The sequence below is a fragment of the Pseudophryne corroboree genome, chromosome 4 (assembly GCF_028390025.1).
Source record: "Pseudophryne corroboree isolate aPseCor3 chromosome 4, aPseCor3.hap2, whole genome shotgun sequence".
In the NCBI taxonomy this organism is placed as follows: Eukaryota; Metazoa; Chordata; class Amphibia; order Anura; family Myobatrachidae; genus Pseudophryne; species Pseudophryne corroboree.
Window position 1 is genome coordinate 585,358,154 of NC_086447.1, and position 19,195 is coordinate 585,377,348.

General features: G+C 45.1%; 1 protein-coding gene across 2 annotated transcripts in view; it reads right to left on the minus strand.

Moving 5' to 3' along the window:
- The window catches only part of AGPAT4 (1-acylglycerol-3-phosphate O-acyltransferase 4), a 287,709-nt gene extending 270,312 nt beyond the window's left edge, over positions 1 to 17,397 (minus strand). For both annotated transcript variants that reach the window (XM_063919737.1, XM_063919738.1), the window contains exon 1: positions 17,266 to 17,397. The gene's annotated coding sequence lies outside the window, so the exon portion shown is untranslated. The remainder of the gene's footprint in view (positions 1 to 17,265) is intronic.
- Positions 17,398 to 19,195: the final 1,798 nt, after the last annotated feature.

Sequence of the window (19,195 nt, forward strand, 5' to 3'; positions counted from 1 at the left end):
CAAGGTCCGAGAGCATGTGTTATGATATGCAGAGTAGGAAGGGAAGAAGGGTAGGATCATGCAGAGGTATGTGATAGAACACAAATGAAAGTGTATGGCAATGGTCAGAATACCAACAGTGGCATCCCAACACTTTTTTGAAGGTAAGCTAACCCTACCCCTTACCCTCCCCTCTTGCAGCCTAACCCTAACCCTCCCTCCCCACATCCTAAACCTAACACTCCCCGTAGTGCCTAACCCTAACCCACCCTGCAGCCTAACCCTAACCGGCATACTTATGTTTGGGATTCCGACACCGGTGTACTGACCGCCGGCATCTTCAATGTCGAGATGCCTACTACACCCCTACATTCAACAACGGTAAGTCTCAACATCTGAACAAATTGCCTATACTGGTGAGAGGTGATGCAAGCAAGCTTAACCACACTCTTACTCCAAACTTATAGATACAACAAAAAAATAAGTGCATTCATTATTTATCAGAGTGTACTCTAAAGTAAATTTGATCATACTGTAACTTTATCTTTTTTAAATGATGTGTTCATATGCACATAGGCCCTCATTCCGAGTTGTTCGCTCGCTAGCTGCTTTTAGCAGCTTTGCACCCGCTAAGCCGCCGCCTACTGGGAGTGAATCTTAGCTTTGCAGAATTGCGAACGAAAGATTCGCATAATTGCGAATAGAAATTTCTTTGCAGTTCCTGTGTAGCTCGGGACTTACTCAGCCAGTGCGATCAGTTCAGTCAGTTTCGTTCCTGGTTTGACGTCACAAACACACCCAGCGTTCGCCCAGACACTCCCCCGTTTCTCCAGCCACTCCCGCGTTTTTCCCAGAAACGGCAGCGTTTTTCCGCACACACCCATAAAACGGCCAGTTTCCGCCCAGAAACACCCACTTCCTGTCAATCACACTCCGATCACCAGAACGATGAAAAATCCTTGTTATGCCGTGAGTAAAATACCTAACTTTTGAGTAAAATAACTAAGCGCATGCGCTCTGCGACCCTTGCGCATGCGCAGTAAGCGACTAATCGCAATATAGCGAAACTCGGCAACGAGCGAACAACTCGGAATGAGGGCCATAATTCAATACGTCCAAGAAAATATCTTTTCACCCAGGAGCACTTTATCCTCAGTACACTAAGTCTGAGCTGATGAATTCTAGCCAACATAATTTATTAAAGCCAAGTACAAAAGATAAAAGAACACCATCTACAAAGATTTGTTTATTAATGAAGGAGAGAACAGTTATTTGCAGGAGTACCAAGAAGGGGGTGTTAGTTTTTTACAATATATACACAATTAATAAACATAAAAAAAACAAACGAGTTTTATGGTAAGAACTTACCTTTGTTAAAACTCTTTCTGCGAGGTACACTGGGCTCCACAAGGAAAGACATAGGGGTGTAGAGTAGGATCTTGATCCGAGGCACCAACAGGCTCAAAAGCTTTGACTGTTCCCAGAATGCATAGCGCCGCCTCCTCTATAACCACGCCTCCCTGCACAGGAGCTCAGTTTTTAGTTAACCAGCCCAATGCAGTAGCAGGAAAAGAGACGACAACGGCTAGTAGCCACATACACCATACTCTCACGACAGGAGAAGTGTCAGCGGCTAATGCCATACCAACCCAAAGAAGCAAAGTGCGTCAGGGTGGGCGCCTTGTGGAGCCCAGTGTACCTCGCAGAAAGAGTTTTAACAAAGGTAAGTTCTTACCATAAAACTCGTTTTCTGCTGCGGGGTACACTGGACTCCACAAGGAAAGACATAGGGGATGTCCTAAAGCAGTTCCTTATGGGAGGGGACGCACTGTGGCGGGCACAAGAACCCGGCGTCCAAAGGAAGCATCCTGGGAAGCAGCAGTATCGAAGGCATAGAACCTTATGAACGTGTTCACTGAAGACCACGTAGCCGCCTTGCACAATTGTTCAAGGGTCGCACCACGGCGGGCCGCTCAAGAAGGTCCAACAGACCGAGTAGAATGGGCTGTAATGTGAGCAGGAGCTGATAGACCAGCCCTCACATAAGCATGTGCAATCACCATTCTAATCCATCTGGCCAAAGTTTGCTTGTGAGCAGGCTAGCCCCGTTTGTGAAATCCAAACAGCACAAAGAGAGAATCAGATTTCCTAATAGAAGCAGTTCTCTTCACAGAGATATGGAGAGCCCGTACCACATCCAAAGACCGCTCTTTGGGAGACAGATCAGGAGAAACAAGTGCCGGAACCATGATCTCCTGGTTAAGGTGGAACGAAGAAACCACCTTAGGTAAATATGCGGGACGAGTCCTAAGAACCGCCCGGTCACGGTGAAATATCAGATATGGGGAACTACAAGACAAGGCACCCAAATCCGACACTCGTCTAGCTGAAGCAAAAGCCAGCAGAAACACCACCTTAAGGGAAAGCCATTTAACATCAGCTGAACCAAGAGGTTCAAACGGAGACTCTTGTAACGCCTCCAAAACCACCGACAAGTCCCAAGGAGCCACAGGCGGGACATAAGGAGGTTGGATACGCAACACACCCTGAGTAAAGGTATGCACATCAGGTAAGGTCGCAATCTTTCTGTGAAACTATACCGATAAGGCAGATGTTTGAACCTTGAGGTTTTGTTCATACGTTTGTAAATCCAGTCATCAGGACACAGAGACATGTGAGTTCACTGCTGTGCTGTTTATTCCATCACCAACTCCAGACACACTGCACACTGGACCACCCACTTCCCAGTATCCCCCTGGTCCCAGGGACCATCACTGAAGATTCAGGCTTACACAGATTAGTAAGGGAGTGTCTACAAATATTAAGCATTCTAATATACTAACATCACATCCTCTTTTCTTTAAAGATAAGCCCTGTACGCTTCAATGCAACAATTAACAACGTCACATTAAGAACATCCTCTAACACGTTTCAATGAGTCTCTCAGGTCTGCGTATTTCCCTTTTGAGTCTTTCATACACAGTCTGCGTTTCATCAACCATATTGGACCTTTCTAGAATCGTGGTTTGTTCACCATTATCAGGATCATCATACATGTCAGATGAAGGGTATTCTTCAGTCATGTTGTCTTCATGGTTAGGTTGAGATCTTAAATCCACCCGATTTCTTCTTACTTCCGTTCCACGCTCTGCACGTATAGTATAAGATCTTGGTGCTACTTGTGCTTGCACAATACCTTTCTGCACCCAAATACCTTTCTCGTGATCTCTGAGACGGACTTGGTCACCCGATTTTAGATCAGATAAGCTTTTTGCTCGCCTGTCATGGAACAGTTTCTGTTTCGCCTGTTGACATTCCTTACTCAGTCTGACCAACGCTGAGTTATGTGTATTAAGCAGTTCATCATGTATCGGGAGATTTGCTCTAATCATCCTTCCCATCAGCATTTGTGCAGGAGAAAGTCCATTCTGTATGGGTGTACTGCGGTAGATTAAAAGACTTTTGCAGAAATCTTTTTTACCTTCTTGAGCTTTTTTCATGAGACTCTTTACAGTTTTTACTGAACTTTCCACCAACCCATTTGAGCGTGGATAGTGGGGACTTGACGTAGTATGGACAAATTCCCACTCATCAGCAAATTGTCTAAATTCAGCACTGAAAAACTGAGGACCATTGTCAGTGAACACTTCCATAGGAACACCATGCCTTGCAAAGATTGACTTCATGCAATTGATTACGGCTTTACTAGTAGTTGTATGTAGTGTCTTCACCTCAGGGTAGTTAGAGTAATAATCAGTCACGACAATGTACGTTTTCCCATTACAATCAAACAAATCTGCGCCAACTTTCTGGTACGGTCTCTCTGGCACTGCGTGAGGACTCAGTGGCTCGACTAGTTGTTTCGGTCTATACGTAAGACATAATTCACATGTAGCTGTAGTCTGTGCTATGTTTTGGTTCATTCTTGGCCAATACATAACTTCACGCGCTCTCCGCTTACATTTTTCTTCTCCTAAGTGGCCTTCATGTATCTTGCACAGCATAGTTTTTCTTAGTCGTGCAGGTATGACAAACCTATTGCCTTTGTAAATAATACCATCGACAACTGTAAGGTCACTGCGGTACATCCAATAATCATGGATAGACAGCGGGCACGCATGTTTTTCTGCTGGCCAACCTTTCAGAATGATATCTTTCAACACTTTCATTGTGTCATCTGTCTCAGTTTCTTTCCTAATCTGTTCTTGTCTTGCAAGAGACACTGGTAGAGAAGCTACGATCAAATTAACATAGGCTTCTATCTCTTCATCCATCAGACTTTTGGAACCTTCACTTTTGTCCACAGCACGAGAAAGTGTATCAGCAATGTACATGTATTTGCCGGGACAGTACAGCAAGTGTACATCATATTTCTGTAGTCTGATAAGCATTCGTTGAATTCTCATGGGACAGTCATATAATGATTTAGTCATGATAGCTACCAATGGCTTGTGGTCAGTTTCCACTGTAAATGTTTGACCATACACAAACTGATGAAATCGCTCACATGCATATGTGATCGCTAGAAGTTCTTTTTCTATCTGAGCATACCTTGTTTCAGCACTTGTCAGTGCTCTTGATGCATAGATTACTGGTTGCCATGTATCCTCATGTTCTTGTAACAGCACTGAGCCTAGGCCAAATTGCGAAGCATCTGCTGAAATTCTTATTCTTTTCGCAGGATCAAAGAATTTTAGCACTGGTTGCTCTGTAATGATCTGTTTCAAGTTTTGCCAACTTTCTTCTTGTTCATGTTACCACATCCACTCGTTATCTTTGTCCAACAACCATCTAAGAGATGCTGTTCGTTCAGAGAGTTGAGAAATAAACTTTCCTAAGTAATCATTCCTAGGAATCTTCTGACGTCGTCTGTGTTGTTAGGACATTTCATGTTCACTATGGCTGATATTTTCCTTGGATCTGGTTTTACACCTTGATCCGAGACCACGTCGCCCATAAAGGTAAGTGTATTCATGCCAAATTCACATTTGTCCTTGTTTAGCTTTAGATTCACTTTCTTGACAAGTTCCATTACTTGTCTCAATCTAGAATCATGTTCTTCCTTTGTAGATCCCCAGACAATAATGTCATCCATCATTGTTTCAACACCTGGAATATGTTCAAAAATCATGTGTATCTTTTTGTGATATACTTCTGGAGCAGACAATATTCCATATGGTAGTCGAAGAAATCTGTATCTATCTTCTGGTGTATTAAATGTACAAAGCTTTGAGCTGGCCTCATCTAGCTTCATTTGCCAGAATCCTGAAGATGCGTCCAATTTACTGAACCATTTTGCTCCCGCAAATTGCGACATGATTTCATCTCTGGTTGGTAGTTTGAAATGTTCTCGTTTAATAGCTTTGTTTTAAATCTCTGGGGTCTAGACATATTCTGAGTTGTCCATTTTTCTTTTCAACAATTACTAAGGAGCTTACCCATTCAGTAGGCTCATCAACTTTCTGTATCACACCCAAGGCTTCCATGCGATTTAACTCTTGTTTCCGTTTTTCTCTCAGCGCAAACGGCACTTTTCTACAGGGGTGTATCACTGAAGAAACTTGCGTGTCTATATTTATTTTATGCTCTCCAGGCAAACAACCTAGACCTTCAAGTCTCTGTATTCTGTAAACATCGATTTGCAGTCATCTTCTACTTGTGATGTCACCATAAAAACTTTCTTTAGCAAGCTTAGTTTCTCACAGGAACTTAATCCTAGAATCGGTTGCACACTTTTATCCACAATCAGTAGAGATGTTTTAAACTGTTGTCCCTTATATTTCAGTGTCACTAAGCACAGTGGCGTCACAAGGCGGGTGTGGGGGGTGCGGCCCGCACCTGGGTGTGACGCCTGGAGGAGGGTGACACCAAATGTCAGCTCCTCCGCACTGACAGGAACCAGGAGCTGCAGTGAGAAAGTCTCCTACAGCACCCGGCTCCTGTCACAGAAGAGGAGCCGACAGCGGACGGAGACTGGCTCTGGGGGAAGCCCAGCATCTCCGGAGATGCTGGGCACGCCCCCAGAGTGACGATTCCGGGATCCCCACGAAGCCACGCCCCCAAGTACAAGGCCGCGCCCCCTTTTTGACGCGATCGCGACAGGAGATCAGGGGCGTGCACCGGGTGTCACCACACCCGGTGACGCCTCTGACTAAGCATGTACCTTTCACAGGAATTTTCTCCCCAGTGTACCCTGTAACTTTCACTTTGGCTGGATGAATTTTAGGTTTCACTCTAAAAGTCTTATAGTCTTGAAACGATATTAAATTCACCTGCGCGCTAGTATCAAGCTTAAATTGAATGACAATCTCGTTCACAGTTAAAGGGACAATCCATACTTTCTTATCTGCACTGCAAAGTTCAATGCAATCCACAAAGAATTCATCTATTTGTTTAACAGCATGCACTTTGGTTGTTTTACTTTTAATTTTACAGCATTTGGCAAAGTGATGAAGTCTACCACATTTTAATGCAGGTTTTACCATAAGCAGGGCACATTTTAGGATTGTGAGCATTTCCACATCTACTACACATTTCCTTATTAGACTGTGGCTTAGACTGCTTCATTCTTGAGAATGGAGGTTTGCTTGGCTCTGTTGTCTGCACTACATATACAGCAGCATCAGTGTCCTTGTGTAACTTTTTGGCTTGAAATCTAGTTATTTCTGCAGATCTACACATAGTCACTGCCTTTTCTAGTGTTAGGTCTTGCTCTCTCAGCAGTCTCTCTCTGAGTCCATTATCAGGTATTCCACAGACAATACGATCTCTAATCAGTGAATCCTTTAAATCACCAAATTCTCAGGTTTTACTGAGTGATTGCAGCTCTGTAACATACTGATCAAATCAATATACAGACTTTCATATGTCACATTTTTCCTTGGCACAAAGTAATCTTCAAACTTTTGCATTATAGAAGATAGCACCATATTCTGCCCCTCAGCAAACTGAAAACTATTATAAATGTCCTGCACATCCTCTCCTATCACATGGAGGAAAATGGATGCCTTCGTATTGTCAGCCTCTGAATCAGCTCCACATGCAGCAAGATATATATTAAACCTTTGCTTAAATCTTTTCCAGTTTTCAGACAAGTTACCAGACATCAGCATGCCGGTTGGAGTAGCTAGTTTATCCATGGTTACTCACTGTTTGAAGATAGGAGCACACGGCAGGCTTTGCAGACACTCATTATCACAGCCTTACAGACTTCTGCAGGAATCTTTCACACTCTGAGAGCACTAGCAGGCCAAGTTACACTTCTTCTGAGACCATGTTTTGTTCATACGTTTGTAAATCCAGTCATCAGGACACAGAGACATGTGAGTTCACTGCTGTGCTGTTTATTCCATCACCAACTCCAGACACACTGCACACTGGACCACCCACTTCACAGCATCCCCCTGGTCCCAGGGACCATCACTGAAGATTCAGGCTTACACAGATTAGTAAGGGAGTGTCTACAAATATTAAGCATTCTAATACACTAACATCACAGAGGCCAGACGCAGGCCTAAGTCCAGGCCCTGCTGAAGAAAGGCCAACAACTTAACTGTACTAAACTTGGAAGCGTCTAGTGATGAGCGGGTTCGGTTCGTCGGAATCCGAACCCGCCCGAACTGCACCTTTTTTTGCACGGGTCCGAGCAACTCGGATCCTCCCGCCTTGCTCGGTTAACCCGAGCGCGCCCGAACGTCATCATCCCACTGTCGGATTCTCGCAAGATTCAGATTCTATATAAGGAGCCGCGCGTCGCTGCCATTTTTCACTCGTGCATTGGAAATGATCGTGAGAGGACGTGGCTGGCGTCCTCTCAGTTTCTATGTTCAGTGTGCTGCAAATATCTGTGCTCAGTGTGCTGCAAATATCTGTGCTCAGTGTGCTGCAAATATCTACGTTCTCTGCCTGAAAAACGCTCCATATCTGTGCTCAGTGTGCTGCAAATATCTGTGCTCACACTGCTTTATTGTGGGGACTGGGGACCACCAGTATTATATAGAAGGAGTACAGTGAAGAGTTTTGATGACCAGTGACCGCCAGTATTATACGTTCTCTGCCTGAAAAACGCTCCATATCTGTGCTCAGTGTGCTGCAAATATCTGTGCTCACACTGCTTTATTGTGGGGACTGGGGATCACCAGTATTATATAGGAGGAGTACAGTGCAGAGTTTTGCTGACCAGTGACCACCAGTATTATACGTTCTCTGCCTGAAAAACGCTCCATATCTGTGCTGCATTATAGTATATATACTTATATACTAGGAGTACAGTGCATAATTTTGCTGACCGCCAGTATATAATATATAGAAGTACGGTACAGTAGACCACTGCTCTACCTACCTCTGTGTCGTCAAGTATACTATCCATCCATACCTGTGGTGCATTTCAGATTTGCACAGTTTGCTGACCACCAGTATATAATATATAGCAGTACGGTACAGAAGGCCACTGCTCTACCTACCTCTGTGTCGTCAAGTATGCTATCCATCCATACCTGTGGTGCATTTCAGTTTTGCACAGTTTGCTGACGACCAGTATATAATATATAGCAGTACGGTACAGAAGGCCACTGCTCTACCTACCTCTGTGTCGTCAAGTATACTATCCATCCATACCTGTGGTGCATTTCAGTTTTGCACAGTTTGCTGACCACCAGTATATAATATATAGCAGTACAGTACAGTAGGCCACTGCTCTACCTACCTCTGTGTCGTCAAGTATACTACCCATCCATACCTGTGGTGCATTTAAGGTTTTTGTGCGCAGTATATATATATATATATATATAGTAGTAGGACATTGCTATTGATATATTACTGGCATATATTTCCACACATTAAAAAATGAAGAACAAAAATGTGGAGGGGAAAATAGGGAAAGATCAAGATCCACTTCCACCTCGTGCTGAAGCTGCTGCTACTAGTCATGGCCGAGACCATGAAATGCCGTCAACGTCGTCTGCCAAGGCCTATGCCCAATTTCATAGTGGAGAGCATGTAAAATCCCAAAAAATAAAGCTCAGTAAAATGACCCAAAAATCTAAATCAAAATCGTCTGAGGAGAAGTGTAAACTTGCCAATGTGCCATTTACGACACGTAGTGGCAAGGAACGGCTGAGGGCCTGGCCTATGTTCATGGCTAGTGGTTCAGCTTCACATGAGGATGGAAGCACTCATCCTCCTGCTAGAAAACTTAAAAGAGTTAAGATGGCAAAAGCACAGCAAAGAACTGTGCGTTCTTCTAAATCACAAATCCCCAAGGAGAGTCCAATTGTGTCGGCCACTTGGGTCGCTTAGCTTAGCCATCCAGCGACCTTGGTGCACCTCTTTTTTTCTTTGCATCATGTGCTGTTTGGGGACAATTTTTTGGAAGTGCCATCCTGTCTGACACTGCAGTACCACTCCTAGATGGACCAGGTGTTTGTGTCGGCCACTTGTGTCGCTTAGCTTAGTCACACAGCGACCTTGGTGCACCTCTTTTTTTCTTTGCATCATGTGCTGTTTGGGGACTATTTTTTAAATCTACCATCCTGTCTGACACTGCAGTGCAACTCCTAGATGGGCCAGGTGTTTGTGTCGGCCACTTATGTCGCTTAGCTTAGTCACCTTGGTGCACCTCTTTTTTTCTTTGCATCATGTGCTGTTTGGGGACTATTTTTTAAATCTGCCATCCTGTCTGAAAACTGCAGTGCCACTCCTAGATGGGCCAGGTGTTTGTGTCGGCCACTTGGGTCGCTTAGCTTAGTCACACAGCGACCTTGGTGCACCTCTTTTTTTCTTTGCATCATGTGCTGTTTGGGGACTATTTTTTAAATCTGCCATCCTGTCTGACACTGCAGTGCCACTCCTAGATGGGCCAGGTGTTTGTGTCGGCCACTTGTGTCGCTTAGCTTTGCCATCCAGCGACCTCGGTGCAAATTTTAGGACTAAAAATAATATTGTGAGGTGTGAGGTGTTCAGAATAGACTGAAAATGAGTGGAAATTATGGTTATTGAGGTTAATAATACTATGGGATCAAAATGACCCACAAATTCTATGATTTAAGCTGTTTTTGAGTTTTTTTTGTAAAAAAACACCCGCATCCAAAACACACCCGAATCCGACAAAAAATTTTCAGTGAGGTTTTGCCAAAACGCGTCCGAATCCAAAACACGCCCGCGGAATCAAATCCAAAACCAAAACACAAAACCCGAAAAATTTGTGCAGCGACAGACGGACCTCCGGAGTCAATGAGATCATGTGAGACCTGATCCGGTGAGGCAGGCCGTCCCACTTGGCTAGAATCAGCCTCTGGAGGGGGCAAGAATGGAATTGAGCATACTCCACCATGTTGAATGCTGATACCATGAGGCCCAGCACCTGCATTGCCGAATGTATCGACACTTGCGGACGAGAAAGGAAGCAACGAATCCTGTCCTGAAGCTTCAGGACTTTCTCCTGGGACAAGAACAACCGCTGGTTGTGAGTGTCCAATAGCGCTCCCAGGTGCACCATGCTCCGAGCAGGGACCAGGGAGGATTTCTTCCAGTTGATGAGCCACCCGTGGGCTTGTAGAAACTGGACAGTCATATCCAGATGACGAAGGAGAAGTTCTGGGGAATTTGCCAGGATTAACAAGTCGTCCAGATATGGCAGTATCCTGACCCCTTGATGGCGGAGTACCACCGTCATCACCACCATAACTTTGGTGAAGACTCGCGGAGCCGTAGTTAAACCAAAAGGTAACGCCCGAAACTGGTAATGGAGGTTGCCAATCGCAAACCTCAGGTATTGCTGATGTGACACTGCTATAGGAATATGCAGGTAAGCATCCTGTATGTCCAGAGAGACCATGTAGTCCCCAGGTTCCAAGGCCAGAACTATAGAGCGAAGGGTTTCCATACGGAACTTGGAAACTTTCACAAACCTGTTCAATGCCTTGAGGTTGAGAATGGGCCGGGAGGACCCATTCGGTTTCGGGACTAGAAACAGTGGAGAATAGTACCCCCGGCCCCTCTGAGCAAGAGGCACCTGTACTACGACTCCTGTATCCAGGAGGGTCTCTACCACCAAATGTAGAGTGTTTGCCTTTGTCTGGTCCAACGGGACGTCTATCCGGCAAAATCGATAAGGGGGTCGGTTTTTGAAGGCTATGGCGTAACCTCGAGTGACGACTTCCCGTACCCAGGCATCTGAAGTGGTCTTCAACCATTCCTGGGTATACCCTAGAAGCCGGCCCCCCACCATGGGATCCCCCAGGGGGAGGCCCGCCCCGTCATGCGGCAGGCTTATCAGTCTTGGAAGCTGGCTGACGGGCAGCCCAGGCTCTTTTGGGCTTCGGCTTACCAGGTTTGGAAGTGCGGGCCTGCTTGTTGTACGCCTGACCTTTCGTTTTACCTGAAGGACAAAAGGGGCGAAAGGAAGTACCTTTAGCCTTCGACACAGAAGGAGCGGTACTTGGCAGACAGGCAGTTTTGGCAGTAGCCAAGTCAGCCACAATCTTATTTAAGTCCTCCCCAAACAGAATATCTCCCTTGAAAGGGAATGCCTCCAGGGTTTTTCTAGAGTCCAGATCCACAGACCAGGATCTCAGCCACAATATCCGGCGAGCCAGGACTGATGTAGTAAAGGCCTTGGCTGCCAGGATACCGGCATCAGAAGCCGCCTCTTTAATATAGTGAGAAGCTGTGACAATATATGACAAGCATTGTCTAGCATTGTCAGAAGCGATTTCAGCTTCTAACTCTAGGGCCCATGCTTCAATAGCCCCAGCAGCCCATGTTGCTGCAATAGTGGGCCTTTGTGCAGCACCCGTGAGGGTGTAAATCGCTTTCAGACAACCCTCCACAGTTTATCCGTAGGCTCTTTTAGAGACGTGACGGTAGTGACAGGTAGAGCTGAGGAAACCACCATCCTAGCCACATGTGAGTCAACTGGAGGAGGCGTTTCCCAATTTTTAGACAGCTCTGGCGCGAGGGGATAGCAAGCCAGCATCTTCTTTTGAGGCAAAAACTTCTTACCCGGGTTTCCCCAGGGTTCCTGACGTATATCCACTAGGTGGTCAGAGTGAGGTAAAACATGTTTAACCACCTTCTGTCGCTTGAACCTATCTGGTTTCTTAGGAGGGTCGGATGGCTCGGGATCATCCGTAATCTGTAAAATGAACTTAATAGCCTCCAAAAGATCAGGAACATCCACATGTGAACTACCCTCCCCATCAGCAGTTACGCCAATGTTGTTGTGTGTAGGCTGCTGAGACCATAGCTGGCGATTGATCTCCAGTCCACGCAGCCCAGCACACCATCAGCGTACCGGATCTGGAAGGGAAGAGTTCTGCAGTAGGCGTACTGTATTCCTGTTTCAAAAATGATGTTGCAGTGGCATTTTTTTTATTTAAGATGGGCTTAATTGGTACGTCATTTCATCGCCCCACCCCCTTGTGCTGGCTAATATTATCCAGCACGAGGGTAGGGCAGACAGTCTGATGGCAGAGGAGGAACTGACAAGAGATCCTGAAGATGCTGGAGAAGCCCTGGTGGACGACGGCATGAGGCCTAAAGGCTGCCGCCCTCCAGGTGAAGACACCAGAAGTCCTGCTAGGGATGACGGCTTTGCAAAAGAGCTTACAGCCCCCCCCCCCCCCCCCCCATAACCGTTGTTATTAATAAATACCTCCCCTTACCCCACATTTATCATTAATAAATCCCCCTTTTCCCAAAGTGAAGAGATCAGGGACAGTAAATCTTTAAAAACATATTTCATGCTAGAAGTATAGTAGCCTAGTCATCTCCACATTTCCTGAAGAATAAGTATTTCCAGTTCTGACACTATTTTCTTTTTCTACTCAACTCTGTACATCTCCCTTTTACACTGCAAGGTCATAGACATTTCCATAGCACATTAAGGGCCTGATTCTGAGATTCATGCACAGTGTCTATTAGCGGTCACCCATCTGCAAGTTTATACAAATGATGCTACAAACTCCTTCCCTAGTGTACATTTATGCGGCCGAATGTTAATGGGCTGAGACGCCGCCCACTTTCAGCATTTGTATGCGCAGTAATACTGGCTGGTGTGTTCTTAGATAACACCATTGGTTGCATCATCAAAATATGCCCCAGACTTGTGTTGTAGGTGCTGTTTTTCCATCTGACTATGGCCTCCTATGCATGTGGCTGTGTGTCTGTGTAAGCAGCTGCTTTTAATGACATGCTTATGACACTCCCATAATGCACACTGAACAGACCCTTTTTGCACATACTTCCAGCCACCTCCCAGTCACTGCCCAGGAACGGCCATCACTTTTCCAAATTTCTGCTTTGTGTAAAGCGTACGCCATGAGCGTTTTTAGGAATTTTAGCCCTATAGTAGTAAAGGATGGTTCATTCCCCACAAATCCCATGTCATGTTCTTTTGTGACATCACTGAGCTTATTACTTTGCAGAGCAACACTGGAAAAAGCTAGCACATGTTTTCTCAATACATTTTAGGCATTTGAGCACTTGTCTGTTTCCTGCTTACTGCATGCACAAATGTGCAACATATACACTGCACACTGGTATATTTTTCTTTTCAGATCTCACCTTCAATTGGTAACAATCTTATTAATGGGAATTACCACCTCTTGCCTGTCTGTAGTTGCTGTGACATCATCGGCTCAAAGACTTCATAGCAAAAAAAGTTTAAAAAAACCATCAAGATACATTTGTTAAATATGTTGTACAGAACTGAGCTTTAATTAGACAGATATGCCGATTTCATTCTAGCTGTTATTTTATTCTTATTCTCCTATTTACTTAAAAGCAGCTACCTCTACTTTTAAAGCTGAGAATGCTTAGCCTATGAGAAAAAATTCTTCACAGATCTTAACACACAAAATCCTAACGGTAATTACAATCATGCACGTTTTTAAAATGAAATAAAGATACTTTAGAGACCGCCCATTGTTCATTCAGTAAAGGACACTGAAGACGAGAACAATAATCCCGCTTTGCATATAAATGCCAGTACAGATTACTGAGCTCTGCTTGCACCTCCATCGCCTGTAAGCAGAAATCAGCATCGGAAACATATCCAGCAAAGCCACAGGAACCCATTCCGGGGGTGCTCATAGCTAAATTAATTTGTCCCTGAGAATGAAATCCTCCGATGTGGTTCTCTTCCCTGAGCCCACACCAAACCTTCCAAGTCACCTCATCATATTCTCCTCCATCCAATCTCTAACTCATTCACAATGTTATTAGACAACTGGGGGTAAATTTACTAAAATGGGAGTTCTATTTAAGATGGGATGTTGCCCATAACAACCAATCAGATTCCAGGCATTATCTTCTAGAAGGTGCTAGATAAATGAGAAGTAGAAGCTGATTGGTTGCTATGGGCAACATCCCATTTTAAATAGAACTCCCATCTTAGTAAATTTACCTCCTGGTGGGCACTGCTGCTGAGAAAGGGGATTATTAAGATAAAGGACATGGAAAGCCAATCTTTGGGTATAGTTCGGAGAGACTCAGACACCAGCAACCACTCAGCACTTGTCCATATGGTCCCCAAATAAATAACAAGTTCTAAAAATAAATCACAATGTTCAATGAGATTTCAGCTTCAACACCTTAATTCAGTGGTTTCCAAACTTTTTGGAATCACGGCACCCTAGAATAACAGAATTTTTTTCACGGCACCCCTAGTCCAAAAATTTCTTATTGAGAAATTTAGAAAGAAATATTACATTAAGTAGATTGCGTTTATATGTCATCCTTAGGGTCAGTTGTGTGGTGAGGGACAAGATTTGCTTCTGTTTGGCCACATATTTTATGATTGACAGCCACCAGCACTGGTTTTGCCTATTATATTGACCATGAATAATTTGAATTGATCCTGGACCACAAACCCAGGGCACCCCTGCAAGTGTCCCGAGGCACCCCAGGGAGCCACGGCACACAGTTTGGGAACCTCTGCCTTAATGTATATGATAACCAACTCTGCTCAATGAGATGAGCTGGAAGTTTCACGGTCACAAACTAGTGAACATACAGTACACTTTATTTTGCGATAAGAATATATATTATTTAGAGAAAAAGCCATATTCCAGCTAAGACATATACTACAGCACTTATTACAGCAGTGTTGAACAACCTGTCCCTATGTAACGCGCCTGTAAACATGCAGTTTTCTTAAGCTATAAAAGTTACCATTTACTGAAATGAGTTCCAAATTATATCACTTATCATTCAGCTGTTATTTAGACAGAATTTGTTTTTTGCTTTACAGCTCTTTCTCTATAGTTAGATCATGGGGTATATATAATCGTAGCAGTGCTGTGATTATTATCAGCACAAATTGGGCACAATTCAATTTGATGACAGTTGAATAGTGCCAGGGATTAGCTCCTGGGGCTATTCAATACAGCGCCCTGTGACACCCAACGCTGGGATTTCTTCTCGCACCCTCCAAGGGGTGCAAGCAGACATCTGACAAAAGTGCCAGTGCAATGCTGATTTCTGCCCCTAGAACGACAGAAACAACGTCGTGCCAGGCACTTAAGTCGGAGAATGCCAGTTCTCCCGACAAAACACCCTGTTTAGTCCGGGAGAACGGTCATTCTCCAACTTACCACTGCGCTGTATTGAATAGCCCCAGGAGCTAATTCCTGGCGCTATTCAACTATCATCGAATTGAATCGTGCCTACTGATGCAGAAATAATATTTTTTTACATTATTATCCCTGCTATGTGTAACAGATTTATATATCCCAGCACATCGGGGAAGTCTCACATTTTCAAAAAGCCCCTCCACAGTTTCTGATACTGTGCATGTACTCTGTTTCAGTTTCTGAAAGTCTATAAAAGAGACTGTAGGAGAGGGAACGGAAGATCCTTTTCCCCCCAAATAACTCCACAGGCACAAAGAACCTACTGTCTGAGGATGGCGATAGCCTTCAGGACCAAGCGTTTATAAAGCTACCCTTTTTGGGGCTTGGTAGAAAGGGGCCAGACTGCAGCCTCCATAGATACCTGTCAAGAGTAATTGTAATACCTAGTTCTGCTGCAGCTTGCACCCATCAGCATATGTGACTGCGCCCAATTCACACCCTTAACGTTCCCATTGATAGACCCATGCTGGCAGTCAAATCTTAAGGACCATGTGAAGTTGTGAGGTGACAGGAACCTAATAATACAACTCCTACCTCCTGCTATCACCAGCAGCAAGGGTGCTAGCCAGAGCTCTCATCTCATGCATGTTTTCAAAGGGAAAATGAGGCTCTCGTCTCACAGGGCTGATTACAGTCTCAGACCTAACATACAGTATGCAGCACTTCTGGGCTTTGTCCTCCAGAACACAAACAGTCACTTTTAGAGGAGCTGCCACAGCAGCACAGCCGGACTGACCATAATAACACTGATGTGAGAGCCACTGTGCTCTTGGGAAATGGTTTCCCTAACATGTACAGCACAGTATGGCCAGCACACCCTCAGGACAAGGCTGAGAATCACTGGCTACACTCCTGTACCAGCAGCTGCCCCTGCTCTGTCTGTCTGTCTGTCTGTCTGTATTCCCCAACCAGCTCCTCTGCCCCCTGGCACCCAGCATGGTAAATATTTGCAGGCAGAGCACACACAGCGTATTACTGTATACTGTACATACACCCTCTGCAGCCTCCTAGCAGATGTGGACAAAACAGCACAGGTGCCTCTCACCACCCCCTATTATTCTGCAAGCCCAGTGACCCCCAGATGTAAGAAAGCAACAGCATGCTCCATGTTGTCCCTCCCCATGACATGTGGAACACAGGGAAGATAGATACCCATGCCATTTCCCCTGGTTACCATGGAGATGATGTGCAGGAGAGCCTGATGCTGTGTGTGGCACAAAGGCGGCCTCGCTTGCTGGAGCGCATCACAACACGGGCTGATGACAAACACCCAACATGCTGGGAAATGATCACATAAAACCCCCCTTACACCAGCGGGTAGGCTCACACAGGGGGTGGGCTGGATAAGCAACAGATTGCAACATTGCTATTACAGCTTTACAACTTTCCTCTATTCATTCACAGAGCTGGGAGCCCGGGTTGAGGACTTGGCGTGCACATAGTCTGACACCCTAGTGTAATCTCCACATCACACCCCTGGAGAGAGGCACATCATACTCCTTCCCCCGGGTCACCCCCTGGGGGGAGAGTCGCCTCTTTCTCCGCTGCTCGGACTCCTCGCTCAACAGGTGGAAAATATCATTAAGAAGCAGAAGCAGCCATTAGCCTCAGGGCAGTGATAACTCGGGTTATTCCCATAGATCAGAGCACGTACCTCTGTGTTCCAGTGCAGGACATGTGCGTGCAATAGGGAGGGCAGGCAGAGCCCCTACTTAGTATAACTACTTTCCCGATGCTGCTGTGTTTTGGTGTAGGGGAGCCAGGCATCAGGGAAGAGAGCCAGACCCCGCCCATAGGGTGGTATTTACAACACTAAAAAAAAGGGAGGCAAGAATGGTCCTCATCTGACGTCTCTCCCCACCCTGTGTGTCACTTCCTTTTAAAGATACAATTCATAGCATATTACTTTCCTTCTCAACAAATCTCTCGTGTGTATATAGTATGACTCAATACTACTGTAACCATTTCATCAAAGTGTCCCTAATCTACTACTTTACTTTCTGGTGTGTTTGGATTTCTTGTTATTGTGCCTGTGTGCTTTCAGTCATAGCATGGTTCTAACCATGTTGTCACACAGTGACACTAGGATTCGCCCTCCAATCTGCAATATACTGTAATATCAAAAATTAACAGTTTTTGCAGCAGTCTCAAATGTCTCTGATTCCGCCAAATATCTACTTTTTTTTATGTCCTTAGTTGTTTAGAACAGAGTTTCAGATTTCCCCTACATCCAGTTTCGTACAGCCATGGTTTTGTGTTAATTAATAAGTGCTCTCAAATGTGGTATTAAAAAGGAAAAAATGCTGTGTTAGAAAAAGTATTTTATTTTGAATATTTGTTGATGTCCTTGATTTGTTTTTAATTGCCCTTGTTTTTGAGTAATACAGTGGTTGCCGAACTTTTTCAGTTCACAGCACCCTTAAGCCATCAGCAATTTTTTCATGGCACCCCAAGCCAAAGGGGAGATTCAGTTAAGGGCAAGGTTCCATAGGATACTTGGGGGTTATTCAGCATCAGTCACAAATTTGGGAAAACACAGATCGGCTGATTATCGAGCATCTGTGCATGCACTGTGACTTTTCACAATGCGACTTTCAATGTGACCTTCACAATGTGATCGCATCCTGGCATGATGCGATTGTGTAAGAGTGATGGTGCGGGTGCAGTGCCTGCTGCCGTGCAGGTGTAGTCTTGCTGCTTACCTCGCGTCGCACTCTCACCTTCAGGTCGCGGAAACATCGATGGACCTGGAACCTTCAGTTGGACCCGGACAGAGGAGGATTGGCCATAGGGTCTACAGGGAAGATTTCCGGTGGGCCGACGCACCAGTGGGGCCTGTTTTGTTTGAGGACATGTGGTCCTTTTTATAGACATAATGAAGATGCAAGATAATTTGCATATATGAAAATAACTTTGCCACTTAGCCTGTGATTGCAGATGATCTAGTGTATGCTCTGTCTGCCTGCTTGGCTGACATATAAGATTGAGTGAATAGTGATTGGGATACGGTTGGTGTAATAAGCAAGAAAATATATCTTTCTAAAGAATGATATCGTTTCCTAAATTCTGAAGGTGTATCATATAATGTTCTCATAATAATTAATTTTATTTCTTTTTAACTTCCCCCTTGATGCTGGACATGCCCACTATCTGGAAAGTCTTGGGGGGAGGGTGCTGCTGCCATGGTCCATGGCTAGACCTTACACCTCTGGTGCTGCCCATGTCGGGCCACTAGTACAAATTTTTCCAGGGCCGCTTTTTGCTCCCAATCCGCCCCTGGACCCGGATACGGCAATCCCCATCCAGAAGCTGACGACGGGCGAACTGGGAAGAGAGGTGAACCAATTAAGGGGTATCAACTCTTCTCCCACCGGAAAAGAGGATACCCCAGGGGTGGCGGTGACCTTTACCGATTGGGTAAAATGTCATCACAGGCACAAAGCCACAGCCACCCAACTTTCACCTATCAGCGCTCTCACGCTGAGGTGCACCTTGGACCTTGCATGGCCGTGCAAGGTCCACTGAACCGGCGCTCGGGACAGACAGGAGGGATAGAGAGAGACAAATGTTACTCATCATTGCCA